The sequence below is a fragment of the Mus caroli genome, unplaced genomic scaffold (assembly GCF_978045245.1).
Source record: "Mus caroli unplaced genomic scaffold, Mus_caroli_1 scaffold_18, whole genome shotgun sequence".
Taxonomy (NCBI): Eukaryota; Metazoa; Chordata; class Mammalia; order Rodentia; family Muridae; genus Mus; species Mus caroli.
The window spans coordinates 62073598-62100727 of record NW_028227273.1 but is presented as its reverse complement, the minus strand read 5'-3'; the positions used below and the strand labels follow the sequence as shown (position 1 = coordinate 62100727).

The following is a 27130-nucleotide window of genomic DNA, read 5'->3' as shown; positions in this document are numbered from 1 at the left end:
AGCAGCATCAGGGACTGCACGCTACACGTGGAGTTCACAGCTCACAGATTGGAGCTTAGGTGCGGCATTTGCTTGCATGTAGTTGCAAGCAGGGGTAGGGTGAGAGGTGACCTGTGGCCTCCTCCAGAGGATGTGGAAGTCACTGAATGACCTCAGTTAGACTTAGAGCTTTGTGGAAATGGGGTTCCTATGATCTCAGTAGGGAGCACTAGAGAGTCAGCAGGAATGGTTTGGACGTGGGAGGGAAGCCAGCATGAGGGCACAGGAGAGGACGGTCATACATGGAGGACAGAGGCTACTGGATTCTGGGAAGCCTGAACCAGAGTTTTATGTGGGCTGTGTTAATGCTCCCGTCTTTGATTTTGGTCTTCTGACCTGTGAGACAAGGGTTTCCTGTGGCCTGGGGCTAGTGTGCTTTGTTACGCAGCCCAAACTGATCGATACACCCAGCTTATAGAGTACAGGTAACATCAGTCCTAGGTGGCTGCCCTGGACATTCGCCCCGTGGTGCGAACCTCATTGTTCGCTTGTGTTCATGGTTCTTGGAGGACCACTGCTGGGGGGACCTCTCTCTCCACCCAGCCTTGCGTCAGACCCTTGTGACCTCCCTGGGGGTCACTCTGGCTCTTACTGTCTGGCAACCTCACATTGCTTCAGTGGTGGATTTTGTACACTAGTGACTCAGGCTCCAGGCCTTTGCAACCTTGGAGCCCCTTAAGAGCACCAGGGTCCCCAGAGCTCCTACAGTCATGTTCAGCCTTGGCCATGAACTGTCTCCTCCCTTCTGGTGGTCAGATACTGTGGTGGTTTGAATAGCTTAGCCCCCACAGAGTCATGTGTTTGAATTCTTGACTGATGAAGAGTGTGACCTTGTTGGAGTGGGTGTGGCCTTATTGGAGTGGGCGTGGCCTTGTTGGAGGAAATGTGTTACTATGGTGGTGGGCTTTGATGTCTCCTATGCTCAAGTTACACCCAGTGTGCCACACAGTCTCCTTCTGCTGCCTGGATCAAGATGTAGAACTCTCAGCTTCTTCTCCAGAATCATGTCTGCCTTCAGTTCACCATGTTTCCTGACATGATGATAATGGACTAAGCCTCTGAAACCATAATCCATACCCAAGTGTTTTTCTTTATAAGAGTTGCTCTGGTCATGGTATCTCTTCATAGCCATAAAATCCTAAGAACAGAAGTATCCACTGAAGGCCAAGACTAGAGGTCCAGGCACTCACTAGCAAAGCCTATGACTGTCCCAGGGTCTGCCTCCAACTGCTGCACCTTCTGATAGTGCCCTTCAACATGGTGCCCCCATATAGAAGGCAGAAAAAGTCATCTCCTTGCTCATCACCCTTCCCTGGTCATGTCTTGCCTCTGTCTCAGCACCTCAAGTGTCCTCCTTTGAAGGTATGCTAGCTGAGGTTCCTGTAGAAAGTGGGGTGGTTTGTTGGTCACACTTGTATCTTTGTCCCACCATGCTCTGACTGGGGCCACTGATGATGACCGAGTCCTAGTGACCTCGTGGCTTTACTGTCCTACCACAAGTATCTTGGAAATTAGACTGCGTTGATGGTGATCCCGTGGCTGCCCTGGATGGGGAGCACTCGGGACACATTTCCCCACAGGATGCAAACACATTTCAGAACCAACCCCACCTCTAGCAGCTCATGGGAACGCCAGTACAAGGTTCCCAAGGTGATGACAGACTGGCAGGGCAGGCATTCAAACTGCACCCACAGACAGCTTCCTTCCCGTCCATGGTAGCTGTCTTAGTTAGGGTTTTACTGCTGTGAACAGACACCATGACCAAGGCAACTCTTACAAGAACAACATTTAATTGGGGCTGGCTTACAGGTTCAGAGGTTCAGTCCAGTATCATCAAGGCAGGAACATGGCAGCATCCAGAGAGGCATGGTGCAGGAGGAACTGAGAGTTCTACATCTTCATCTGAAGGCTGCTAGGAGAAGACTGGCTTCCAGACAGCTAGGATAAGGTTTTTTTTTTTTTTTTTTTGAGACAGGGTTTCTCTGTGTAGCCCTGGCTGTCCTGGAACTCACTCTGTAGACCAGGCAGGCCTCGAACTCAGAAATCCGCCTGCCTCTGCCTCCCAAGTGCTAGGGAGGATGAGGGTCTTAAAGCCCACAACCACAGTGACACACCTACTTCAACAAAGCCACACTCACTCCAACAAGACCATACCCACTCCCACAAAGCCACACCCACTCCAACAAAACCACTCACTCCAACAAGGCCACACCCACTCCAACAAAGCCACACCCACTCCAACAAAGCCACACCTTCTTCTTTTTTTTTTAATTAGGTATTTTCTTCATTTACATTTCCAATGCTATCCCCAAAGTCCCCCCATACCCTCCCTCCAAAGCCACACCTTCTAATAGTGCCTCTTCCCAGGCAGAGCATATACAAAGCATCACAGTAGCCCAACATAAGCCTTCCAGAAATGACACTTGGCACTAGAGTGAGGAGCTTTTGTGTGGGTGGGGCAGGCCAGCTTTCATAGCACCTGTTTTAGCTCTGTGTGCGACTCAAGCTGCAGGCAGAGTAGATTCAGACAAAACCCGAGTAAGCGCCTTGCACCATGCAGGCTGAAGGTTCTCGTGAAATACCAGCCCAATTTCCTGCTTTTTTTTTTTCTCCTATCAAACAAGCCAGAGATGCAGTAGACATGTCCAAGACACAAAGGCCTGAGCAGGAGGATCCAGGCGGATTGTGCAAAGAAGGATTGCATTTGGAAACTTACTTGTGTAAGATAGAGAGGGTACTCCAGAGACAGCCTTGAGGGAGAAGCTTGAGTCTGACCCTGAGTGTCAGGGACACTGCCATGTATCAGGAGACCTGGAGCTGTGGCTGGCTGCTTCCACAGTCCTAGGTATTCTAGGAGGCAGTCTGAATTGCTCTTCACTCTGCACAAGATCTCAGCAGCAGCTGAGGCCTGAGGCCCACTGGCACTCTGGGGTAGGGGTAGTTCTTGATATCCCTGTAACCACAGCCTAAGCCAGCCGGCCTCAGGGACTACCACACACGGTTGTGTGCTAGACAGACCCACCTGGGCCCATGTCTTCTCTCTATATATTGTTCACAACATAACTGGCTCCAGGACCTGAAACCAGGAGCTGGGTGGGGCTCACAGGTCTGCTTTGTTTGACATACATTCTGCACTTAAAACGTGAGGGATTAAGTGCCAATATCTATACTTCGTGAATTAATGTAAAAAAAAAAATTCTGATTTGGGTCTTTCAGGAAAAATAGGAAGATCATTGGCTAGGTTTAAGGCCTAACTGCCTCCTCTGGGTCGGACTCACTAGCTTCCCAGTGCCTGCTATTTACTTGCAAATGTTTGGAGAAGGGGTTATAGCTCAGGCTCCAGGGTTCTTAGAATCTCAGATATTACTGGGTAACATAATAAGTTTTGATCAAAAGCTTCACGAGTGAGTAAGTAAATGGAATTAGTGAATGAGTGAAGAAATAAAAGAATGAGTGAAGAAATGAATGAGTGAGTGAAGAAATGAATGAGTGAAGAAATGAAAGAGTGGAGAAATGAATAAGTGAAGAAATGAAGATATGAGTGAGTGAAGAAATGAATGAGTGAAGAAATGAATGGAGAAATGAATAAGTGAAGAAATGAAGATATGACTGAGTGAAGAAATGAATGAAGAAATGAATAAGCAAAGAAATGAATGAATGAATGAGTGGAGAAATGAATGAATGAATGAATGAATGAATGAATGAGGAATTGAATGTGGCAATGGAGATAGGGAAAAGCCATGAATAAGATGGTCCTCAGAACCCATGCGGTGGGGGAGGTCTGGGGATAAATCACACCGTCTGTTTCCTCTTCAGACTAACTTTGTAGCCTGCTGTGTGACTGGCCAGTCTCTGGCCGCTGAGGTCGGTCCCAGACATCTAGTCCTGGGTGACAGACTGCTACAAGGCCCTTGATGTTCCTCCTGAGGCCTGGGAAGGCAGCCCATGCCCATCTGCTCCAGCTCCACGGCGGCCTGCCGTGGGAGCTTCTGCGCTGCCTTTTAATGGCCCGCTTTGTTCTTGGCTCCGCGCACGCAGCCAGCCTGCTTGTCTGCTGAGCGGCCACATGCCAGTCATTAAGATAGCAGGCTGCCTGTGGAGCTGGACAGCTTCCATCACCGCAGCTCACTCGCCTAGGAAAGACCCCTTTCTTTCTGGGAAGGAGCCTGGTGACACAGGAGTGTGCCTGCTGCCTTCTCTGTCACCAACTGTCAATTTGGACTTCAAGAGGAGTCCGTGTGTGCCCTGTGAGGACAAGGAAGCCGCACCACGGCCTGTCCTTGTAAGGTGCATGAGTGACTCCTAACTATAGTGATTGTCTTCACCCTTTTCTTCAGCAAACCCAGGCCTGTGCTTGCTCTACCCACCTGGACCAAGGCCAGCAGTTCCGTGTCCCTGGCAGACGGCCTGGGGCGGGCAGATAGATGCACAGGAAACATTTGCTGCATCCCCTTTAACCCTTGTCTTCTGTTCTGCAAGTGGGACAAGGAGCATCGCTCTGGACCAGTGACCCCAAAATGCTTGTCCTTGTGGGGAACTCGGGTCTATTTCAACATGCAAAGCAGGTGGGAAGCTGCTAAACATAGCTTCTGGGCTCAGCCCCAAGTGCTGGGTCTTTCTTCTCTGGAGTTCATTCACATTAGTGTGCAAAGCAGACTGGCTCTGATGAGGACACCCCCTACACACACACACACACACACACACACACACACACACACACACACACATCCATTTCACTCTAACCCTCCCTGCAGAGCTCAAACTGGCTAATCTCACTAACATAAAGCAGAGTCCAGCCGAGGAGAATAACGCCCCAGATAAGGAGGCAGAATGGGACCCCAGATCATGCCCCATACCCCTGTGCTGCTCTGCCTGCATGGACCCGAGTGGGAGGTAGAAGCAATGCCCTCTGTCACTCCTGATGGACTGGTTAGAGGAAGGGTCACTCGGGGGGAGCATGCAGGGACAACCCCACAGCCAAGAGACTGAGGATGGCCTGTAAACTACACCTGAGCCCCAACTTTGTATGAGCAAGGAGAATTTAGAGCCAGAGCTCCCCTGTAGACCAAGGCTGGGCCTCAAACTATACTCCAAGGGACAGTAGAGTGGTCCCAAGAGGCTGGGATGGAATCAACCTCCCGTGTGCTCTGAGATACATGTTGGTGCTCCACTGTTGAGAACCCCTTCCCAAGGACAGGTTTCTTGCAGTCCTTGTAGCCTGACACTGCCCCTGGGTGGATTGCCGGTATTACCTCCAGGTCCAGGAACTCAGCTCCTATAGAACAGGTCCTATAGGAAGAGCCTCTGTGCTCTTCCAAGGGTCTCCTTTGCATGCTGAGGGGACCCCAAATGCCCACTATGCTACAGGAAGCAGAACAAAACCTGGATGTCTCTTCTCACCATGTGAACAAAACAAGGGTGCTCGTCATTCTGCTTGTTTGTATGTGGCCCATCAAGTGAGCAAGCTTCCAGTTCCTGTTCCCCACAAGCTTCCTGTGGTTTCCCCAGTAAAGTACCAGCAACCAAAGAGATATGGAGGACATGGCAGACACATGCTCTTTTCATTGGCTTTTAAAGAGTGTGTGTGTCTCTCTGTGTATGTGCATGTTTGTGTGTGTGCATGTGTGTCTGTGCATGTGTTTGTGTATGTATGCATGTGTATCTCTGTGTATGTCTGTAAATATGTACATGTGTATGTATGTGTGTTTTTGTGTGCCTGTGTATACATGTGTGCATATATGTGTGTATCTATGTGTGCTCTGAGTGTGTACATATGTCTTTGTGTACATGTATATATGTGTGTGTCTGTGCATGTGTATGTGTATATGTATGCATGTGTGTCTGTATATATATGTAAGTTTGTATATATGTGTGTGTCTGCATGTGTATGTATATGTGTGAATATATATATATATATATATATATATATATATATATGTCTCTGTATGTGTGCATATGTGTGTGTCTCTGTGTGTGTTTGCATAGATGTGTATATGTGGGTGTGTATGTGTGTGTTTGTGTGTGCAGGGTATGGCTGCTCTAGAATGGAGAGGTATGTGTGTGTGTCTCTGTGTGTCTGCATATATGCACATGTGTATATGTGTATGTTTGTATGTGTATATGTGTATCTCTATGTGTGCATATTTGTGTGTGTCTGCATGTGTGTGTGTGTGTGCAGGATGTAGCTGCTCGAGAATGGAGAGGAGGAGACCTTGAGATGCCATTGTATGAAGTTCTGAGATGAGGTCCAGGCTGCTGTCGGAAACCCAAGGAGACTGAAGATGTCAGGATCATGGGGCACTTGTTAAGAGCTGTGGGCATGGAGTGGGCCATTCCAGGGAAGAATTTATGTGCCCACTGTCTGACAGGCAGAGCAGGCTGCTCAAGCCTTCTGGAACTCATCTGATATCATCACAACTCCAGATGCTGAGCATGGAGCTGCAGGATTTGTGTTTTCTGGGCTGGGGTTTTTGGTCTTGCTTCGGGTTGATCATTTCTTGCTGTACCTCCATGCCTCCATTTTGGAATAGGAATATTCACTTTGTAGCATTATATGTTGGAAGTGTGGTGGTTTGAAGAAAATGTCCCCATAAGTCTCAGGCACTTTAATACTCCTCCCCAGTTGGAGGCTGTTTGGGAAGGATTAGGGGGCGTGGCCCTGCTGGAGAAAGTGTGTCACTGGGGGAGGGTTTTGAAGTTTTAATAGAGCCACACCATTCTCCTTAGCTCTCCTCTGCCTCCTGCTTGTGGTTCAGGATGTGAACTCTCAGCTGCTGCTCCAACGCCATACCTGCCTGCCTGCCTGCCTGCCTGCCTGCCTTCCTGCCTGCCTGCCTGCCTGCCTGCCTGCCTGCCTGCTGCCGTACTCCCTACTAACAGGGTCATAGAGTCTTACAGCTCAGGAAATGTAAACTCCAAATAAACACTTTCTTGTATAAGCTGCCTTTTATCACAGCAGCAGAAAAAGAAGCTAATACAGGGGTAGCTAGTTTCTCATTCACAGCAATACAATTAAAGAGACTTTGGACGTTTAAACTGTTGGGGGAGATCTGAGGTTGGACTAGATGCATGTTACATTATTAAGGCAGCGATAGTCTAAGAGGATCAGGGGTGGGAAGTTATGGCTTAAAGCTGATGAGTTTGGGTGTCAAGTTGGGGTTATATAGTGTTAATTATCAGCTTGGTATGAACTAGAATCACACCAGACATGAACTGTTAGCATCCCTGAGAAGGACGGCTTCTGGGCAAGCTTGTGAATCTCTTGATTGGGTTAAGTGGGAAGACGCATCTTACTTGTAGGAGGGGTCGTTCCCTGGGCAGGGATCTAGGACTGTGTACAAAAGGAGAAACTGAGCTAAGCATAAGCTTTCATTCTTCTCTGCATGCTGACTGTGGATGCCATGGGATCAGCCCCCACAAGCCCCTGCAGCCCTGATTCCTCCGCCATGATGGACTGTGCAGCCTTGAACTGTGAGCCAAGATGAACCCTTTCTCCTTGATGTTGCTTCTGCCAGAGAATATTATCACAGAACCAGGAAAAGAAAGAAAGATGCCATGTAGCTGTAAGTTAGTTAAACTACTTGATGCTTCTGGTGGGGTATGCATGCATGCTACACCCACCCAAGAGCTCTGGATTAGTGAAAGACACATACATGCTAGCTAATTTTAATATGCTCAATGGTTGAGCATTTCTAAACCTCCTCGCGGCTAGTACACACACTCCCTCTGATATTCCCGGCTTAACACCTTCTAAATCTGTTTTATCTTTGTTGCCCTGTTACCTTCTGGGCAGCCCTTCCTGCAGGGCTGCCTTTCCTTTCCACATAATTGTTGGATACTTTCTCTTCTACAGTCCTTAGATTTGATCCCTCTCCCTCCGAGTCATGGCCATTGATTCTCCTATTTTTCTCCCTCTCTAAGCTCCTTGCCTGTGCCATTTAAAAGTCCCACCTCTGTCTCCCTACCTAGACATTGGCAATTCTTTTTTACAAATCGAAGCCAGCTGGGAACAAGGGCCCTAAGCATCTGGAAGCACAGCTTTTGGGAGCCGAATTAAGACAACGCCTTAGAACCAATCCCCAGCAGTGCCAGCTACCCAGTGCCAGCCCATGCTTAGTATTTTCCCCATGGTCCCCGTATTGATCCCTTTCCCATTGCTGTGGTAAAACTACCACGATCAAGGCAACTTAGAGAAGAAACTTGTGATCTGGTTCCAGAGCATTCGAGTCTATGCTGGTGGGCAGCATGGCAGCAGGTGGCAGGCATGACAGCAAGAGCTAAAAGCTTGGATTCTGAACTTCAAACGTGAAGCAAGAGAGAAACTGAAGTAGGTGGGGTTTCTGCTCTCCAAACTTTCCCCCAGTGATGTAAGGCCGCACCACCTAAACCTCCCCAAACAGCGCCACCATCTGGAGACCAAGTGTTCAAATGTCTGAGGCCATGGGGACATTCTCAACTGTACTATTCTATTCCCTTAGTACTTTTCCACAAGTGGTTTGACTGATGTTTGACTAACTCTGCATTTGGTATTTGTGTCTCTTAATTTTCTTCTTAATCTAGACCAGTTCTCCTTCACTTTTCTTCCATGCTAAAGCCTATCCAAGAACCCAAGCGAAGCCTCCTGCTTGAATACCTCTTTGCAGGACATACTGTTAACTGGCTGCCCTGACGTACTTCCTTGGCTGAAAAGGAAAAATTCATTGGTGTCCTGTGGCTCTGGAGTCACACACACTTCCATAAATGTGGACAATGGTCAGTTAATTCATGCGGTGGCTACTTGGTACTGCACTCTGTCAGAGGGAATGCTGGCCCCAGGACATCCAACTTCCCAGAGACATTTGCCTTAGTGGTCTGAGGCTCACTGGTGATCAGTGATGGCCACCTGAGTAATGGCTTCCAGAGTGCTTGCTGAGGGCCAGTTGCCATTTTCTACACCTACCCTGGGTTTGTTAACCAGCTGCTAACAAAGAGGAACTGTCCATATCATTTGCTCCAAGCTTACAAGACACAGAAGGATCGGATGAGTGCACAGTTCTCTCCCCCACCTCCTTAACTAGCAATTGTCCGAGGGAGGAGTCAGTCAACACAGACATGATCTCCAATGGTCGGAAGTGAGATGAAACCTTTTTCATTATTTTTTGGTATCGTGGGAATGAACTGGGGGTGCACACATGCTCGTGTGTGTGTGTGTGTGTGTGTGTATGTAATTAATTCTCTAAATTACACATATTTGAACCCGTTGCAGGCAGGGTGCCTGGACCTCCAGAGAAGGTTTCCTCAGCTCAATGCCCTAGGTCATGACATAGGTCTACATACATAGGTCTCCTTTCCTTAACCTTTTGCATAACCCGAATCCTGCACGTACACCCCCTTTCTTCCTTTGCTTTGTAGTCAGTCAGCCACAGCAGGTGGGTTAGCTGTTCAGCTGCCTCACGGCTGCCAAGCAGCCAGGACTCCCAGCCTCCTCAGGAACATGGAAATAAAAAGCTGTTTTTAACCATGAAATCCCAGGTCTTGTTCATACCTACAGCTCTCCTTTGCTACGTAGCCAATTAGACCCTGCACGGGCATGCTTGTCTCGGGCAATAATAACTGGGGTACCTTCTCAGAACTGTTGATTTTCCACAAAGAAGGGGAACCCCAATGGCAGAAGCTATGCTGATAGTGGGGACTGGTGCAGTGTTGTCCATGGCCTCTGAAGTTCTCCTCTCTGAAGATGTAGCCCGCTAAAAAAAGTCCAACCTGAACACCGCTCTCATGTCATTTGAAATAAATCTTTTTTCCCCCTCTACTTGGTTATTGTATAAATCTTGTATAAGCTTTATTTTGTTGGCTTCTCTTTAAAGGATACTTTGTTTTAAAGCTGAAGGTTATTTATTTATTTATTTTTAACATGGAGAACAGCCACATGGTTCTGGCATCAACTGCTACAGCCAAGTACATTTGGGAAAGTTAAAGTCTACCACCCCAGTGCTCCTAAGTCACTATTTTTTTTATTAGCTTCTTATTTATCTTTCTAGGTCATCTTTGCAACTACAAATAGCCTCGTGTGTATTCACGTTTGTCCTTTTCCACACAAACAATGCACGCCACGTATCACACCCTGCCTCTTCACAACAGATCTGGAACACGTTCCATCTCTGAGGTGGTAGTGGCGCCAAAGAGGCAGCCCAGCAGGGTTTGCTGTGGGAATGCTGGCAGCGAGGCACTCCCTGGACTTCAAGGCATCTCTGCTACTGAGAGGGTGAGTGTCAAGCTTTGCTCCAGACTCTGACCAACTGGGGGGACTCTGAACTTGGCTCACACGTCTTACCCCGCTAAGCTTTTTTTCTTTGTTTCTTATTTTTATCTTATGTGTATGGGTGTCTTTCCTGCACATATGTTTGTGCACCGTGTATATATAATCAGTACCCTCAGAGACAAGATCTTCCTGGGATTGGAGTTCCAGATGGCTGTGAAGAGCTACATGGGTGCTGGGACTCAAACCTGGGTCCTCTGGAAGAGCAGCCAGTGCTCTTAACCACTGAACCATCTCTCTAAGCCCTACTCTCTGAAGTTTTGTGACCATGCCCCCAAATTCATGTCCACTTGAGCCCATGAATGTGAGTTTGTGACATTGTGACATTATGAATGTGAGTGTGTCAGCCTTGGAAGGACTGCTCAGATAAGGGTGAGGTCACCCTGAACTCACTGAGGGAGGTATTGTGAGAACTGAGGCAGCAACTGTTGGGAGGTGGCATGAACCAGGACACCAGGGTCATGGAGAGCACTAAAGGACCCTGAAGAGACAGGAATGGGGTCTCTCTGGAGTTTCCAGAAACACCTTGTTCTCCTATGGTTGACCTGGACCCCTGGGTTACAGAATGGAGGGAGAAGGCATTCCCCAGTGTGTATCATGGTCCTGAGGGACTAGCTCCTTCTCCAACACCCCAGGGTGGTGTGTTCTCTAGGGGTTCAGAGAATATGCTGCAAAGGTGATATTCTAGGGGGCCGGAGAGATGGCTCAATGGTTAAGAGCACTGCCTGCTCTTCCAGAGGTCCTGAGTTCTGCAACCACAAGGTGGCTCACAACCACCTATCATGGGATCTGATGCCCTCTTCTGGCACACAGGGGTACATGCAGGTAGAGTGCTCATATACATTAAATAAATAAATAAATAAATTTTTTTGTTTTGTTTTTTGTTTTTTGAGACAGGGTTTCTCTGCATAGCCCTGGATGTCCTGGAACTCACTTTGTAGACCAGGCTGGCCTCAAACTCAGAAATCCACCTGCCTCTGCCTCCCAAGTGCTGGGATTAAAGACGTGTGCCACTATGCCCAGCTGTTTTTTTGGTTTTTGTTTTTTTGGTTTTTTTAAGGTCATTGCATGGAGGCCTGATTAAAGCTGGGGCGGGGTAGCAGCCATGAGTGACATTTTCTAGTGTCTTTTTTTGACTGGCAGAAGGGGGCTTCCAAGGTGGCATTAGGGCTGACATGAGAATCAGGCACACTCATAAAACATGCAGGTCATGGGGAGATCAACATGGGCTTATGAAATAGTGGCCTCAGGGTGGTGGGACACCTAATAGGAAATGCCACAGCTGTCTAGTGATGCAGATGGTGGGACTAAAGGCTCTCAGGAAGGCCTGAATCTGGTTACCTTACATGGGTTCCCAGCCTTCCCTATCTTAAGTGTTTCTGTAGTGTTACAGACATAGAACTTGTGGGGTCATGTGCTCATCAGCATTCTTTAATGCCTGCTCAGTCTTTCTTTTCTTGTGGCTGATTGAAAACCTAGTAGGATTGAGAGATACCTGAGGTAGGAGGGCTAGCCTGAGGTACATTGAGACAGCCTAATGTTTGCCTTCTGAGCAGGACTCTGGGTGAAGATTCCTGGTTAAAATGCCACTTGAGCTGGGGTCCCCTAGGCCATCACAGTGCTGGTCCTTCCTCCTCTGGCATAGGAAGAGTTACAGACTGAGGATCTGGGAAGGGGTAGAGGTAGGTGAGTAGACAGACATGTAGACAAGCAGACAGACGGGGGCAGAGTCACAAGGGCAGATTAGAGGCATCGCAGGGAACGGCAGAAAGGAGTGAGAGAATGTTGGAAAGGGGAAGAGGAGAGAAGGGACAGGGTGGGGGTGGAGGCAGGGAGCGGGAAGGGGGAGGAGAGCAGGAAGGGAGAGGGAGAGGGGGAGGGAGCTGGAGAGGTGGGCAGTCCTTTTATTTACAGTCCACACCTGGCCTGGTCACCTGGCAGCAACAGGTGATGGCATGATGAAGTATGACTCGATGACGTGCTATGTGATGACATAAGCCAGCCTTGCTTGGTCCCTGGGAGGAGCCTAGGGGAATCGCTGTGAGCTAACAGTGATAGGATGTGCCCTTGAAGGAATTCATGGGATGGTGCAGATGAGAAAGCTGGACACAACCTGCTTGCTCAGGACTAGGGGAACGTTCTGGAGTAACAGGTCTGCCTGAGAGCCTAAAACTATCGTTGTCGTCGTCTTGGTTACTTTTGTTTTGCTGTGACAAAACACCGCAAACAAGGGAACTTATCAAAGAAAGGGGTCCGGTTGGCTATGGTTCCAAATGGTCACAGTCCATGATGCTGAAACGAAGGGACAGCTAAGAGCTCACGTCTCAATTCACAACCACACACTGGGAATTGCTTGCTTGACCTCAAAGCTTGTTCCCCCAGTGATAACACCTCCTCTGACAATCCCACACCTCCTAACCCTTTCCAAAGTTTCACCGGCTGGGAACTAAGTATTTAAATATATGAGGGTATAAGGGAGCTATTCTCATTCAAAATCACCAAAGCTGTATAGCTGAAGAGTTGAGTAGACCTGAAACACTTACCCTCCTTGCAGTGTAGAAACATTATATCCATTCTCCAACCCCAAGAAAGGACCACAATCTGGAGTGTGGTAATGCTGGCTCGCTGCACCAGAAGTTAGAGTGTGGCACAGCAGAGCAGCATACTCCTGCAATAGTGGGGCTCTCTGATTTCCCACTATTGGTTGAAGGTGGGAAGGAGGTGGCTTATTCACACTGTGATGGACTGCCCTTGTGCTAGAGAGCTGGCTGAGTTTCCCCATTCCTCAAATCTGTTTGAGCTCCACCCTGTCCCTCCAGGTCCCTGAGCTCCACAGTGAAAGAGTCACAGCAGAGAACCTCATGACTGCAAGTGTCCCCCAAGTTTGCTGTTTCCTGGGGTGGCTTCATTTTCAGCAGAAATGACCCAGGAACCCTAGCACAGGGTCCTTCTTGAACTTGGGGGATCCTGGTGATTCTACTAACCGTCCAAGAAAATCCTGGACAACGTGAGGTGTTCCGACTTGGGATACATGCCCAACTCCTTGTAAATTGCTTTGGCTAGTGAAACAGCCTGGGTGCTAGTTGGGCTTAGTGCCCTGTGACCTCCCCATGTCACATGGGTGTCCTGAGGGTAACAATATAACCCATTATACCCCCACTAGAAGAGGAAGTCAGTTCACCCAAAAGAAAATGGGGTGGGGCTATCAGGCAGGTAACAGTTCTTAGGGTCTGGTAGTGTTAAAATTGATCCCCGACCTTACTTATGGAGGCTTCTCCAGTGTCTCTGAACTCCCTAAGGTTCTCCCAGAAAACACCTCCATCCTCCTGGGTTGGATTCCATGCCACGGCCAGGACTGGAAGTATGTGTGGGGGGGGATAGGACTCAAATAGACATTTGATGAGGTCTGGGGACCATTGATCCCTCCAGTCCTGCAGATAGAGTATCTTATTTGAAGGTGAGCATCTGAACCCCTTCCTTGAAGTCGCTATGTGATGGGGGTGGGAGGGGGCATAAGTACAGAAGCCACACCCTAAGGACCTTTCACCTCAAGCTGAAGGATGCTGTGTCCTTGGTCACCACGTGACCCCAAGGCATGTGAATTTTCTAAAACTGGCCTCTTCCCTCGAGTTCCCACCGGCTTTAGGACCGACATCCACGTATGTTTGACGCTAATGGAAACTCTGCCTTGTGACTCGTAGGGTGGCTTGTGGGGGTGGGAGGTAGAGGGGAGAGCACGTGACGAGGGAGGGCCAGGTCAGGTTGCCTCAAAGCAAGCAGGAGTGGGAGGGGCCTCCTAAGTACTGTACAGAGCTGGCTGAGCTGCTCTGGGCTTTTGAGTAAAGCTGAGACTTAGCAGCAGGAGGATCCTCTTGGCAGCCAGCTTGAGGGGGGTCAGCCTTCAGCTGGCCCTGCTTGCTGGGTGGGAGGGACTCTAGAATTCCAGGCATTTGGTGTAGAGCAGCTGCAGGGACAGGCTGCACACACACACACACACACACACACACACACACACACACACACACACACACAGAGAGAGAGCCTCTGCTAATGTCTGCCTGGCAGGTCAGCTGCTCATGGGCCCTCGGAGAGATCTGAGGAGGAAGGGACAGGCTTGCCAGACTTAAGGGCCGCCTTCTTTGCAGTTCCTTCCCGGCCTGGGTTTCTGTGTTGTCTGGGCCTCACGGGGGCTGTGGAGCTGCTTTCTGTGCATTCAGTCCCTTAGCAAATATCTACCATATCCTCTCCTTCCTCTGCTTCTTCTTCTACCTCTTCTTCCAACTCCTTTATTAGCACGGCCAGTGGAAGGCTTTACCTTTCTGGGGTGCATGTCCCCAAGGAAAGGAAGAGAAGGGGACTGCAGAAAAGATTATATATCGCCATGGCTGGGAAAGGATTCTGGTGCAGGTTCGTGGAAGCCATGGTCAGGGCCCTACTCCACTGGCTGAGGGGCACAAGCTATCTGTTGAGCTAGAGGCAGCTGCATGACTAAGAGTGGAGCCCAGGCCAGGTGCTGTCTGTCTCCTGCTATGGAGGCTGCTGGCATGAACCTGCAGGAATCCAGGGCTGAGTGGGGAGGGATGTAGGCTCTGAGGATGCATTTTGATGCTGAAACTAAAGGCGTTTCCCAGGAAGCAGGAGACTATAGCGTGAAGTTGAGCAGCGTGCCCCAGCCACAGCAGGTACAGCCAGGGAGGCTGGATGTATCTTCCTGGAGATGCTGTTGGATGCCAGGCGGAGCAAGGACAACAGAGGGGCTGAAGCTGGGGATAGCTCAGTTGCTAGAGGGCTTGTCCAGGATGCTTGAGGCCCAGTCCCCAGTAAAACAAACAAACAAAATCAACTGAGTAGGCAATTCAAAAGGTGGGGCTTAAGGACAGCAAAGGTCACAGAGTCCTCTGTGATGATAGTGGCCTTGGCTCCTGAGGGCTGTAGAAACGTCTTGTGTGTTTTCTTTGACACTCACCCTTCCCCTAATCAGCCTTTCTCATAGCTGGACTTCAGGAGTCCAGGCCAGTTTGGAGCCCTCCTAAGGGCTGGGTAGCCTAGGTTGCATACATGGTGGTCACAACAGAGCCTATGCTATCAAAAGCCCCTCTTTGTCCCAGGAGCTTATCACACCCTTCCAGTAACCACTGGGGGCATGGTCTAAAAGTGGGGTGCTTCTGTGGTCAAGACCCTAGAGGCAGTAAGGAAAATGGAGGGCAGCCTCCTTTTGGCCAACACCAATGTGGGAACTGTTGGTATCAGGAACCAGCTTGGCGAATCGTCTCTGAACCTGGTGACATCACCCACAGGCAACAGGGACCGCATGTGTTGCCATGGCACTCACCATACATTCCCAGAATCCACTTGGCTCACCTCCCACCTTTACCTTTGAGTGATTATGTCACAACTCAAATAAAAGGCAGACCTCCCCTGACCTCTGCCCTCTTTTTCTCCTTTTCATCTTCTTCACCTCCTTTGCCCTCTTCCCCACAATAAACCTCCCATATAGAACTGTATTGGCCTGGTGTGATCTGTCCGGACTTGAGCCGAGATTCTAACACAACAGGAAGCCCCACCTAAAATCACAGAAGATGAAAAGACCCTGGCATGCATGTGTGTGTGTAGTATATGCTCTATGGTATACATGTATGTGTGTGCTCCTGTATGCTCATGACTTCTTTGTGTATGTATAAAAGTGAATGGGTTGTTTGTGTACATGGTGTGTGTGAGTATGGGGTGTGTGTAATGTGTTTTCAAGAACATGTTTGAGCATACCGCCTACAAGTATGTACATGGAGTTACGTGCACACAGGGATATTGCCTCATGCATGAATGCTTGTGGTATTAATGAGTTCGCATGTGTTAGACACATGAAGATGTGGGGGGGCATATGTATGACATATGATTCTATGCATGTTCTATGTCTATGTATGCCTGTGTGAGTGTGTTATGTGTGTTATGTGACCATGCTGTATGTATGCAGTGTACTGACACATGTGTGCTTACAGTCAAGTGTCATTTGAAGAGTGACAGAGGAGCTGGAGGACCTAGCTCAATTTGCCTGGCATGCTCCCAGATCGATCCCCAGGAAAAAAAAAAAAAAGAACGAAAAATAAATAAAGAGCAAGGGAGTGAACTCGTGCATAAACCATATAGGGTCAGACTGCTCTATTTTGTAAACTTGGACTGAATCCACCCACCTGTTCTCTGCCAGGGTGCAGAGAGCATGCGCTTAGAGGCCAGGCAGGTGTGGGTGTGTGGCCAGCAGCCAGCTGCTTCCCTTCTGGGGTGTTAGTATGTCTCTTCTCCCAGTGCCACCAAGTCTCTCACTGACAAGGAGGAGGGGTGGCTTCCTGGAGGCCTGAGAAAGAGAGAGAAAACGTTGCCTGGATGGGCGGATTTCTGGGAAGAAGAAGGGAGAGAAACTGTGGGTAGCACTAGCGCCCAGAAGCAAACTTCCCCTGGGTGGCCTGAAAGGGCCTTGGGAAATGAGTGACCCGGGCAAGGAAGGGTCAGTGACAGGCACTGGAGCCTGCCACAGGATGCATGAGCTGTGGCCAGCCATCCAAAGAGAACTAAGATGTATGTCAGTGTGGGTAAACAGTCACTGAGTGGTGACTTAATGGCTAGCAGGACTCATCCTAGCTGGTGGTGGTTTCCTGATCCTGGCGACATTACTCAGCAGCCTAGTGTGGACAGAGGGGACTCGGGTTTACCTAGTGTTTGCAAGATGGATAAGTGATCTAAAGTAGAGTCAGATGTTCCGAGATAGTCCAGGCTGTAGAGGATGATAGTGTCATTACCTGCCCTGGTGATGTTGTCTCTGTGACTACCACTGAAAGTAAGAACATGGCTGCCATTGCTGTCGTTTCCCTCTCAGCACCACCATGAGCACAACCAATATCAGCAACGTCACCATCAGCACCAAAACCAATGTAATGACCACCATCACTACCACCATGACCATGACCAACATCAGCAACATCACCATCAGCACCAAAACCAATGTAATGACTGCCATTACTATCATACCACGGTTACCACCACCATCACCACTGCTACCAGGACCAGCACCATATCGCTGTCCTCCGCCATCTTACCATTGCCAACATCAACAGCATCAGGATCACTACCTAAGAACATGACTGACACCTCACCATCCCCAGTGACCGCTAGTACCGACATGAGCATCATCATGACCACTAGACCTATGAACATGACAATTCCATCACTTACCACCACAAATATCACGGTCAGCAAAACCATGGCCAGGATTGTCATCAACGTCCCACCACAACTAATGATCCACAGTCATGACAGCCAGCGACAGGGGAAACTAGTGGATCTTTGCCCACAGTCTTTCTCTGTCCCCCTTGTGTTATCTTTGTCATGCACTAGAAAACTCCCTGCCAGGTAGGCGAGTATCACACCAGACCCCTCACCTTTGGGCTTTCATTGGGATTTCAGCCATTTGGATGCAGAGACGAGCATCAGAGGCAGGAATGGCAGATGATAGAAGTCTATTATTCCTGAACTGTCCCTGCCTTGCTGTCCTTCCAAGCTTTCTTCCTTTGCCCCTGGCCCTTAGGTGTGACCCCAACTCTCCCAGATCCCCTTGGTGTCCTTGGAGAGGTAGTTTCTCCACAGCTTGCCACCAATCCACGTAGCCTGCCCCATGAGTGGCTCTCTCCAAGCCCCTCTGCATGGGCTGTTCACATCCACCCTCAGAACAGACCAGGCCCACAGAACTCCAGAAACATCAGCCACAGATCCAGCAGCTCCTGTACAAGCCTGCCACCGTCTTAGTCCCTGGTGGCACACATGCTCAGGGTGTCCAGCCTGTGGAACGTCTCAGTAAGGCATCAGGCAGATGAGGCGGGAACGAGGGTCCACCCTCCACTGGAGGTATACCCTGCAAAGGCATTTCCTAGCCTGGCACCATGAAGGGCTGTAGACGTCTGGTGTCTGAGGCCTTGAGGGAGGAGTAGGGGAGCCTCTCTCTGCCCTCTACCTCAGGACAGAAGCAGGACCTCCGTCCTTCAGCCTTCCAGAGCTTTCCATTAGCGCCACCCTCCCCGCCCTCCTTCCTGCTTTCCTTTCCTGCCCTTCCTGTACCCCCACCCAGTTCTCTTTGCACAAAAGTAGCTCCCTTGTTTCCTCCCTCCCTCCCTCCCACCCTGACCCTGGCCCTGGGGACAGTCCCGGAGCCACCATTATGTGGACACCAGAAGCCTCCGCTCCTGAAGTCAGTGGCTGTGACCTTCCAAAGAAGTAGAACAAAAAAGGGGCCAGCAAGACTCTGGGCTGGCCTCTTCTGTCCTGGAATCCAGGATAGGAGGCCGAGGGAGGCCTAATCTCCAGGAGGGTCTGTAGGGGCCAGCATCCTAATGCACATAACTGTCACAGTTGTCCAGTCTCTTCTCAAGTGTCCCCCTTCTCAAGCCTCTGAGATGCCTTGGCTCACAGCATCAGCAGACCCCTGATCCTGGGGTGTTTTCTGAGCCAAGGTGCAGGTTGACTCCCTGGGACTGGCTGGAGATGAAATTCTGACTTCAATGCAGCTCTTCTGGGTCTACAAGGTCCTAATCGCTCTGAGGTTCCTTTGGACCCACAGCCCTCTAGACTTCAACCTTTGTCAGGATGGAAGCCTCTACTGCTCATTGTCATGTCTTGGCCACCACTTCCAGCCTCTCCTTAACCTTTTCCATATTGACACACCAGTTCCCAGCGCCACCTGAGGCAGGTCACCCAGGCCAGCCACAGTATCCTCCCAGGCACCATCTCCCTGTAACATCACCAATGGTGGAGCCATAAAGGAAGTGGTCCTCAGCTGATGCCTCTGTTGGTCTCCTCCAGATCTGAGCCCTCCGGCATGCCATGCTGGTGACATTAACCATACAGAATTAAGAGCCACATTGTCACCCTGCTGGTGGACAGGGAAGCTGGGAGCCAGTCTTGGCTCATGTGGAGCAGGGTGGGGACCTGCTGCCTTCACAAAGACCTTTTTTTCAAACCAGTGGGAGGATGCTGTTGCTGGCCTGCCCGGCCCTGTGGGTCCCACCCGCACAAACACAATGGACGGCTTGTGCCTCTGGCCACCTGATCCTCCTGGGCCCCAGGCCTGGCGCCACAGACAAGGTGAAAGTGGAGGAAAGGGTCAGTCAAGGGACTCAGTGTCACTGTCAAGGCACACATGGGTGACAAGTACAGAGTCCCCAGAGGGACTGAATGTGGTTGGCATAATGGTCCCTTAAATATGGCTGTTCTGTTTCATAAAGCCATTGTGTGTGTGTGTGTGTGTGTGTGTGTGTGTGTGTGTGTCTGTCCTTATACAGGGAAGGTAGGTGTCTGTGGAGGTTTGGGGAGAACACAGCTCTACTAGGTGGGAGGAGGAAAAGGAGGGTTCAGTGTTAGAGAGACGGGCTGCCTATGGCTAGCTGGCTCTGCCCACAGAAGATGAGTGGAGGGGTGTGAGACCTACCGAAGCTCGGAAGCACACCAGGAGAGGCATGAAGAGTCTCCCCAGAGCCTCAGGAAGGAAAGAAGCCTTGTAACACCTCAACTTTAATCAGCAGAATCTGGGTCAGACCCTGACACCCACCCCTGCCCCAGAACCACCTGAAGCTAAATCTGGGCTTTGGGCCTTCGGGTCTGTGGGCCTCTGCCACAGCAGGGACAGGAAATTCAAGCGCGTGGAGTGACCTCTCTACTCTTAGAGGTCTTCCACAGGTGTGGGACCAGCCACCTGAACCTGGAATTGTCCAGTTGGTGATCAAGAGTGTGAAACCCCCTCCTGCAAAGACCTGGACTGATGAGTGGGGCTGTGTGCACAGGGCTCAACATGATACAACCGCAGTGAAGGCCAGGACCTTCACTTCAGACGGAAAGTGATGGCCATCAGGACACTGGCTCAGTCAATCCATTCGTGTGGGTGTGGGGAGGGTCATAGGCTTTAAGGGAGGCAGTAGGATGGACAGGTATGAGGTAGGGAGGTGAAGGATTCTTAGAGATCCAATGTAGTCCAGTGTCTCTCTCTTGGTGTAAGCATGTGGCTGTAACTGGGGCTTTCTGGCTTTGCCTTTGCCTCAAGGGGTTTACAGATGGGTGGAGACATTAATTCCATCCTCACTAGGCTTTGGAGAGCTGGGATGAATAGCATTGCCCCACTACCACTCATACCTCCTATGATAGTTTGTACATGCTTGGCCCTGGGGTGGCACTTTAAGGTGTGGCCTTGTTGGAGTGTGTGTGGCCTTTTTGGAGTAGGTGTGTTACTGTGGGTGTGAGCTTTAAGACCCTCATCCTAGCTGCCTGGAAGCCAGTCTTCTCCTAGCAGCCTTCAGATGAAGATGTAGAACTCTCAATTCCTCCTGCACCATGCCTGCCTGGCTGCTGCCATGTTCCTGACTTGAGGATACTGGACTGAACCTCTGAACCTGTAAGCCAGCCCCAACTAAATGTTGTTCTTGTAAGAGTTGCCTTGGTCATGGTGTCTGTTCACAGCAGTAAAACCCTAACTAAGACACCTCCACACCCACCACAATGAAAATGCGTTTCAATGGGAGCTGGGGGCCTGGCCCTAAACTCCAGCCTGGAGGCTCCCAGGAGGAAGATGGCTCCTGTCTTTAGAGTTTCAGAATGTGGAAGAGGTATAGGGGAGGTATAGGAGAAATGGGTGTAGATGAATTATTCTTAATATAAATATAAACAGTGAACTAATCCAGGGGCTGTACTTTTCATGTTAGCCCCCAAACATCATGCAGGCAAATCAATATTCATTTAAAAATGAATTTCAGAGGCGGATTTCTGAGTTCGAGGCCAGACTGGTCTACAAAGTGAGTTCCAGGACAGCCAGGGCTATACAGAGAAACCCTGTCTCGAAAAAACAAAAACAAACAAACAAACAAACAAAAAAAACAAAAACAAAAAAATTGAATTTCAGTACTTGAGCAATTAAATGATCTACCTTTACTTTCCGTGCTAATCTCATTACCTCCCAGCCCGCTCCCATGAGACTCACATACTATTATTGATCTGGCTCTTCAGACTCCTTCTTCATGGCTCCAATTCCTCCATCGTGCCACTAACCTGAATCTCCATCTGTCCCTCTCTGCCTCTCTCCTTCCTCTGGTTGGCAGACATCTTGCTCTGTTGTCTGTCTGCCCAGCTGTTGGGTGATCAGCATTATTGACAAGGCAGAGAATAAATGGTAAGAATCTGAGACAGGAGGTTCTTGGTACAAGCATTACAATGTTGTGTCTGGATTGAAACAAGACTTGAGGACAGAGAGATCAGCATTTGCATAACACCAGGGTAAACTTCACACAGCACACAAAAACATCATGTCTACAGCGGATATGGAGCAGAGGCATTGAGCTGAAGGTTTATGCTAAACAAGTGAGCAGGTGAGAGATGTCTGAGGGAGGTCAAAGGAGCAGAGGGTCGAGGCCTCTCACCTGTCATATCTATGTAGGACCAGGGAGAGGTTGGTCCTGTGTAGAAGGCAGCTGGCTGCTTCCTCAGATCCTGTCTGCTCTGGTATTTATTCGTAATAGTTTCCCACAACAGAGTTTAAATGCGTGAAGACACTTTACTCACAGCCCTGGGTCCAGGCTTCCAAAGTCAGGATGCTGCAGGGCTGAGTCCCCTCTGCAGCCCTGAATATGTATCTGCTCCAGGCCTAGATGGTCACCAACACTGTGGTGTTTTGAATAGGACTGGCCCTCATTGGCCATATATTCGAAGGCTTAATCATTAGGGAGTGGCACTACTTGAGAAGGATCAGGAGGTGTGGCCTTGGAGGAAGTGTGTCACTGCGGGGAGGGCTTTGGTATTTCAAACGCACAAGCCAAGTTCAGTGTCTCTCTTTCATCCTGCTTCCTGTGGATCCTGATGTAGAACTCTATAGATGCTCTCACAGGTGTGCTTCCCTACGTCATGGTGTCTCTTCACAGCAATAGAACGTTGACTAAGACAGATTCCTCTGAGGGTCTAATCCAGATCAGTTATCCTCACAGAAGGCGGCAGCTTCAGGGTTTGGGAGAGCATAAACTGAAGAGTGACCTTATGGAGAGGGGTCAGGGAAATTCTGATAGCTTTGCCTCCTCCAGCATCCTTCCAAATGACCGCTCCACATAGTCCTCTGTGGGATGGGCCTCTCCATCTGCCAACAGCCTGAAGTATCAGCATCCTTTCCCTTGAGGCCTGGGCAGGACAGAGTAGTGCAGGAAGTCTTCAATCTTCTATCCATATGCCGTGTGAGGCAGCCTGTCTGAGAGAATGGCAGCTGACTGGAGAGGATTGTGGTCCCAAACACTGTGCCAGGTCATCGGGAGGCCCCACCAGCCATACATAGTGAGGCTCTATTTCATCCTGTCAACTGAATCCTACTGCAGACAGATATTAAATAGGGGATAATGGTCCTGGAAGGTGTGTGGTGACATCTCCTCACCTAGACAAACTATGTTGCTGTGGGGGAGCCTTGTCCCTTTGGGGTCCACCACCTAAGAGCTGTGGGTTCTTTCTTTAAGAAGAATTTGTCTAAATACCAACCGGACCGCTAGATAGCTCCCATTCTTCCTGAGCCGCCATCTTGGGAAAAGCCATATTCATGGCTACAGCTTGAGGCACTGACTGATGTGGGTCCCCATGGAATCCATGAGGTCCGAGGCTACCCAGGGACTTATCTGAAGAGGATCTGTCATCCTTGTGTAAGCATTGGTTGGATGGAAAGAAAAATGCACTTGAATGGGAGCTGGGGCTCTGGCTGTGGGCTCCAGCCTGGAAGCTCTCTGGAGAGAATGATCTTGGAACTCAGTAAGCTACAGACAGAGTCACAGCAAGAGTCACCAGGAGGGACACTGTACACACTGAATGTCCCCAGAGCTACAATCAGGCAAGTGATCCTGTGTCTGGGGCAGAGATGGGTACAGGTGCTGGGTACACAGGCAGCACAACCTCATCCAGAGGTTCTGTCTGGTCCTTCATCGCCCTGCCCACCTGCCCAAATGCACAAGGCAGGTTTGGGACCTTGGGACCCTAGAAATGATGGCCCTGCCTCTGCTTGAGACTCCTTCCTGGATCTGGACGTCCCAGGTTGGCAGAAGTACCATCTCTCCCACTGCCCTGTCCTTCCTTTTCATTGGCCCAGCAGCTCATGTCATGGGTGTCTTGGGGTTTTCAATGCTAAAAACCACTTCCCAGGTGCCCAGGAACATGAGGGTAACAGCATGTCTGACTGTCATTTTATCACCAGCCAGGGACACTATTTCACCTCAGCCAAGGGGCCATTGAGAGCCATGCCCCTGTTTCAGGAAGAGGAGCCAGGCAGTCGAGGACCCCTTGGCACTCAGCCATCTTGGGGAAAGAGTGGATGTATTCATGGCCACAGCTTGAGGCACTCACTGATGTGGGTCTTCATGGACTCCGTGAGGTCCTAGGCTACGCAAGGGCTTCATTTGAGAGGATCTGCCATCTCTGTTTACATGTTGGTGGGATGGAGTGGTAGGTAGCCCATCTGATGATCTCCTGAAGGCCATGGGCTCCCCTCTCTGAAGTCTGTAGGGCTGGGAAAGACAGCCTGTTTTCTGGTTGAGCTAGGTTTAAACCCCGGAGACCCAGTAGATTAATCTGCATGAGATGGAAGAAAGTTTGTCACATGCTCCCAGACACTAGGCTCCTGACACGAGGCCCCAGCTCCATACTTCTGTGGCCATCAGTCACATAGGCCCAAGCACCTGGTATTCTGTCTGGACTCCACCCCCACGGTTACCTGGCAACAACCAGGTATGCTCCTCCCCAAAGTTACCCGGCAACAGCCAGGTAGGTCCAGACCACTATAAAAGGGGCTGCTTGCCCCCTCCTCCCTCTCTTACTCTCTTACTCTTACCTCTCCCTCCCTTGCTCCCCTTCTCTTTTCACTTCCCCTCCCCCTCTCTCCATGTGGCTATGGCCAATCTCTACTTCCCTACTCTCTTCCTCTCTCTGCCTTTCTACAATAAACACCTTAAAACCATGGACTGTCTCTTCTCATCGGAATCCACCATGCTGGAGCAATAGAGCAGGTCCACCTCTAAAGAGCCATGCTTCTAATCTCCCATGGGAGGCCTCCTTGCACTCTCAGACATGGTTTCCTCCAAGCCAAGCAAGCAAGAACCTGTCGTCCTCAGCCTCTGCTGGCTCGGGGACCCCAGGCCAATTCCGGCAGGTTCGCAGTGACTTCAGTCTGTGCTTTCCCACCCCTGGAGCAGGGTCCTGTGGCTTCTCACAGTCCAACACCCGCCTGGCAACGTGGGGTGCCCACAGTCAGACTTCTTGAGTTCCACCTCGCCCAGTGGCCTGAGCCCTGGGCCAGACACGGGATACCATTTTTAACCCACAGAAGCTAGAACCCCAAAGACTGGAGTCAAGTCTGGCCTCTTGGAAGCTCTAAGACCCAGAGAACTGGCACCAAGCTCTGGGCTCTCCCATCTTGGTAGACAGTTGGCATGTGTGTTACTATTTGTGGGCAGGGATTCTTCCTACTTCTTCCTTGTGGGTCATCTTCCTGCTCTCAGAAGGTCTGTGCCACAAGTCACCTGTAGCAACCTGACCTATTGAGACCTTAGGAGCCTCACTTTTGTAGTCAGGGCACTGACTCCAGCAGAAATAGATAGGAAAGAGAGAGAGGGTCTGTTATGCATCTGGGCGAGAAGACTGAAGATCCCTTCTGACTCTGTGTGGCCTGGCCTGTGACCTAAGTGACTAGCCACACATACTGACTCTGCCAGCCTCAGAGCCCTGGCATGTCACAAGGCCTCCTTGGCATCTGACACACACAGCTCTATCCCTGGTGGATAGAGGTCAGGTTCATGCCATGCTGGGCAGCCACATAGAACTACAAGCCAAGAGAAATCAGACAGCCAGAGGCTGGTGGCCAGCCACATGTCTGCGAGGTGAACCCGTGCAGAGGTCACAGGGCTGGTAAGTGGGGAGTCAGGCTGAGAATCTGATCACAAAAGGAGAGTCCCCTCCAGCTAGAGATGCTCAATGGTGCCTGGGAGACTTCCCCTCCTCGAGATCCCCCATTCCACCCTAGCACAGGCAGAAGAACATCAAGGCACATGGCCTAGGCTGTAGTCCTGGCTCTGTCGCACACAACGCACACAACGGAGTTTGTTTCCTTACTTGTTCACCCAGTTGGGTCAGTTAGAGAAAGCTGATTGACATAGGGGAGCACTCTCCTGCAAATCTCTAAGTGATTAACTGATAGTCTACCCATCTGTCCATGGGGCACCTGTGAGTGGGACTATTCTTGGAAGAAGCTGTGTCTAGGGCGAGGCTATAGAGATGAGCAAGCCTTGGACTGCTAGGTCTTAAAGGCAAACATTGTAACTATGACATCCATGAAACAGGGGATGCCAGCCCAACAGGGAAGGCCAGGTGATAAGGCAAGGTCCAAGGAGTTCTACAGCACCAGGGGTCTGGAGAAGCTGGTCACCAGCTGCCCTGAGACCTTTGGACAGCTGCCTGACCACACCTCAACCTTGGACTTCTGACCTCCAGATCTCGGAGACAGTGAATGTCTGTGGTTTAAGGAACCCAGTCTTCTGTGCTTCGCTTCATCGGTCACAGGAAACAAATACACTAAGATGCTCCAAGTTAGGGACCCATGGGTGACTCAGCACTCAGCCTCTCCACCACACAGAACGAGCCTAGGAAGCACGGTGGGGTGGGGAGGGAAGGTCCCAGACACTCGGAAATGGGAGCCACACAGTTGCTTGGTGGGGAGGGAACACAGTGAGGCCTTGGCGTTCTCCAAACCACAGTTCCATGCGAATCAGACACTGTTTGTCACACACTGTCTGTCACCACCCTAGGCTCTTAGTGCCAGTTTCCTGTCCCCTAGGCTGATGGATCCTGGGCACAAGATCTGAACTCTCAAGGTGGGGCCCTTTAACTGCTTTCCTGTGGGCCTACACCCCTTCTACCTGGCTGGTTTGGAGTCTCTGGAAACCTTATTTTCCCAGATTCTTGGATTCCAGGGAGAGAAGCTGGTAAGGATCTCCTTTGGGGAGTAAGGGGGAAAATGACTCGGATCACAGAGCGCTAAGAAGCCTTCACCAAGATGCAAAGAGCCCAGGTCACCTTCACAGGCGATGCCCAGGCCCTCAGTCTGCTAAGCCAGCAAGGCAACTAGTGTCTGACCACAAGTCCATTGCAATCACAACTGCATCCCCCAAACACATACCTTATTCTCAACCCAGGACTCAGGGACGGGTACAGAGGCCATGGGAACAGAAAGCTGGGATCCCGGCCTGGAGCTCTGAGAGACCGAAGTCTCTTCAGAGTGTTTTCCTCAGGGGAGTTTCAAAACATCCGTGCAGGTGAACAGAGGTACAGCTTGCACACAGACGGTGTTTTGGTTAAGGAGCATGAGTGACCTTGTAGACACTAGCAGAAGGGATATGGACAGCCCCACCAGGGGTAATTACTGCCACAAGTTGGAGCATTTTGCTGACAGGAGGGGGATGGGCTGGGTGACCATGGTGACAACCGCTCGCTTGCGCTCTCGCTCTCTCTCTCTCTCTCTCTCTCTCTCTCTCTCTCTCTCTCTGAAAGCAGGCTGCCTGCGCCATCCCAGAAATTCTTTGTAAGGATAAGCCACCCAGTCTTTGAAGTGATTCACAACTGCTCCTGCCCAGAGCAGGAGGCATCAGTAAAAAAGAGAGGGCATACGGGAGGAGGGGTGAGGAGCGAGGTTGCTGAGGTTCACATGTAGGTTTACACAGCCCCTACTACTGACTGCCCATCTCTTTCCACCCAGGA

General features: G+C 50.2%; 1 long non-coding RNA gene across 2 annotated transcripts in view; it reads right to left on the bottom strand.

Annotated features, from left to right (window-relative positions):
* The window catches only part of LOC147000454 (uncharacterized), a 31227-nt gene extending 18218 nt beyond the window's left edge, over positions 1-13009 (bottom strand). For both annotated transcript variants that reach the window (XR_015045837.1, XR_015045838.1), the window contains exon 1: positions 12880-13009. This is a non-coding gene — a long non-coding RNA (uncharacterized LOC147000454). The remainder of the gene's footprint in view (positions 1-12879) is intronic.
* Positions 13010-27130: the final 14121 nt, after the last annotated feature.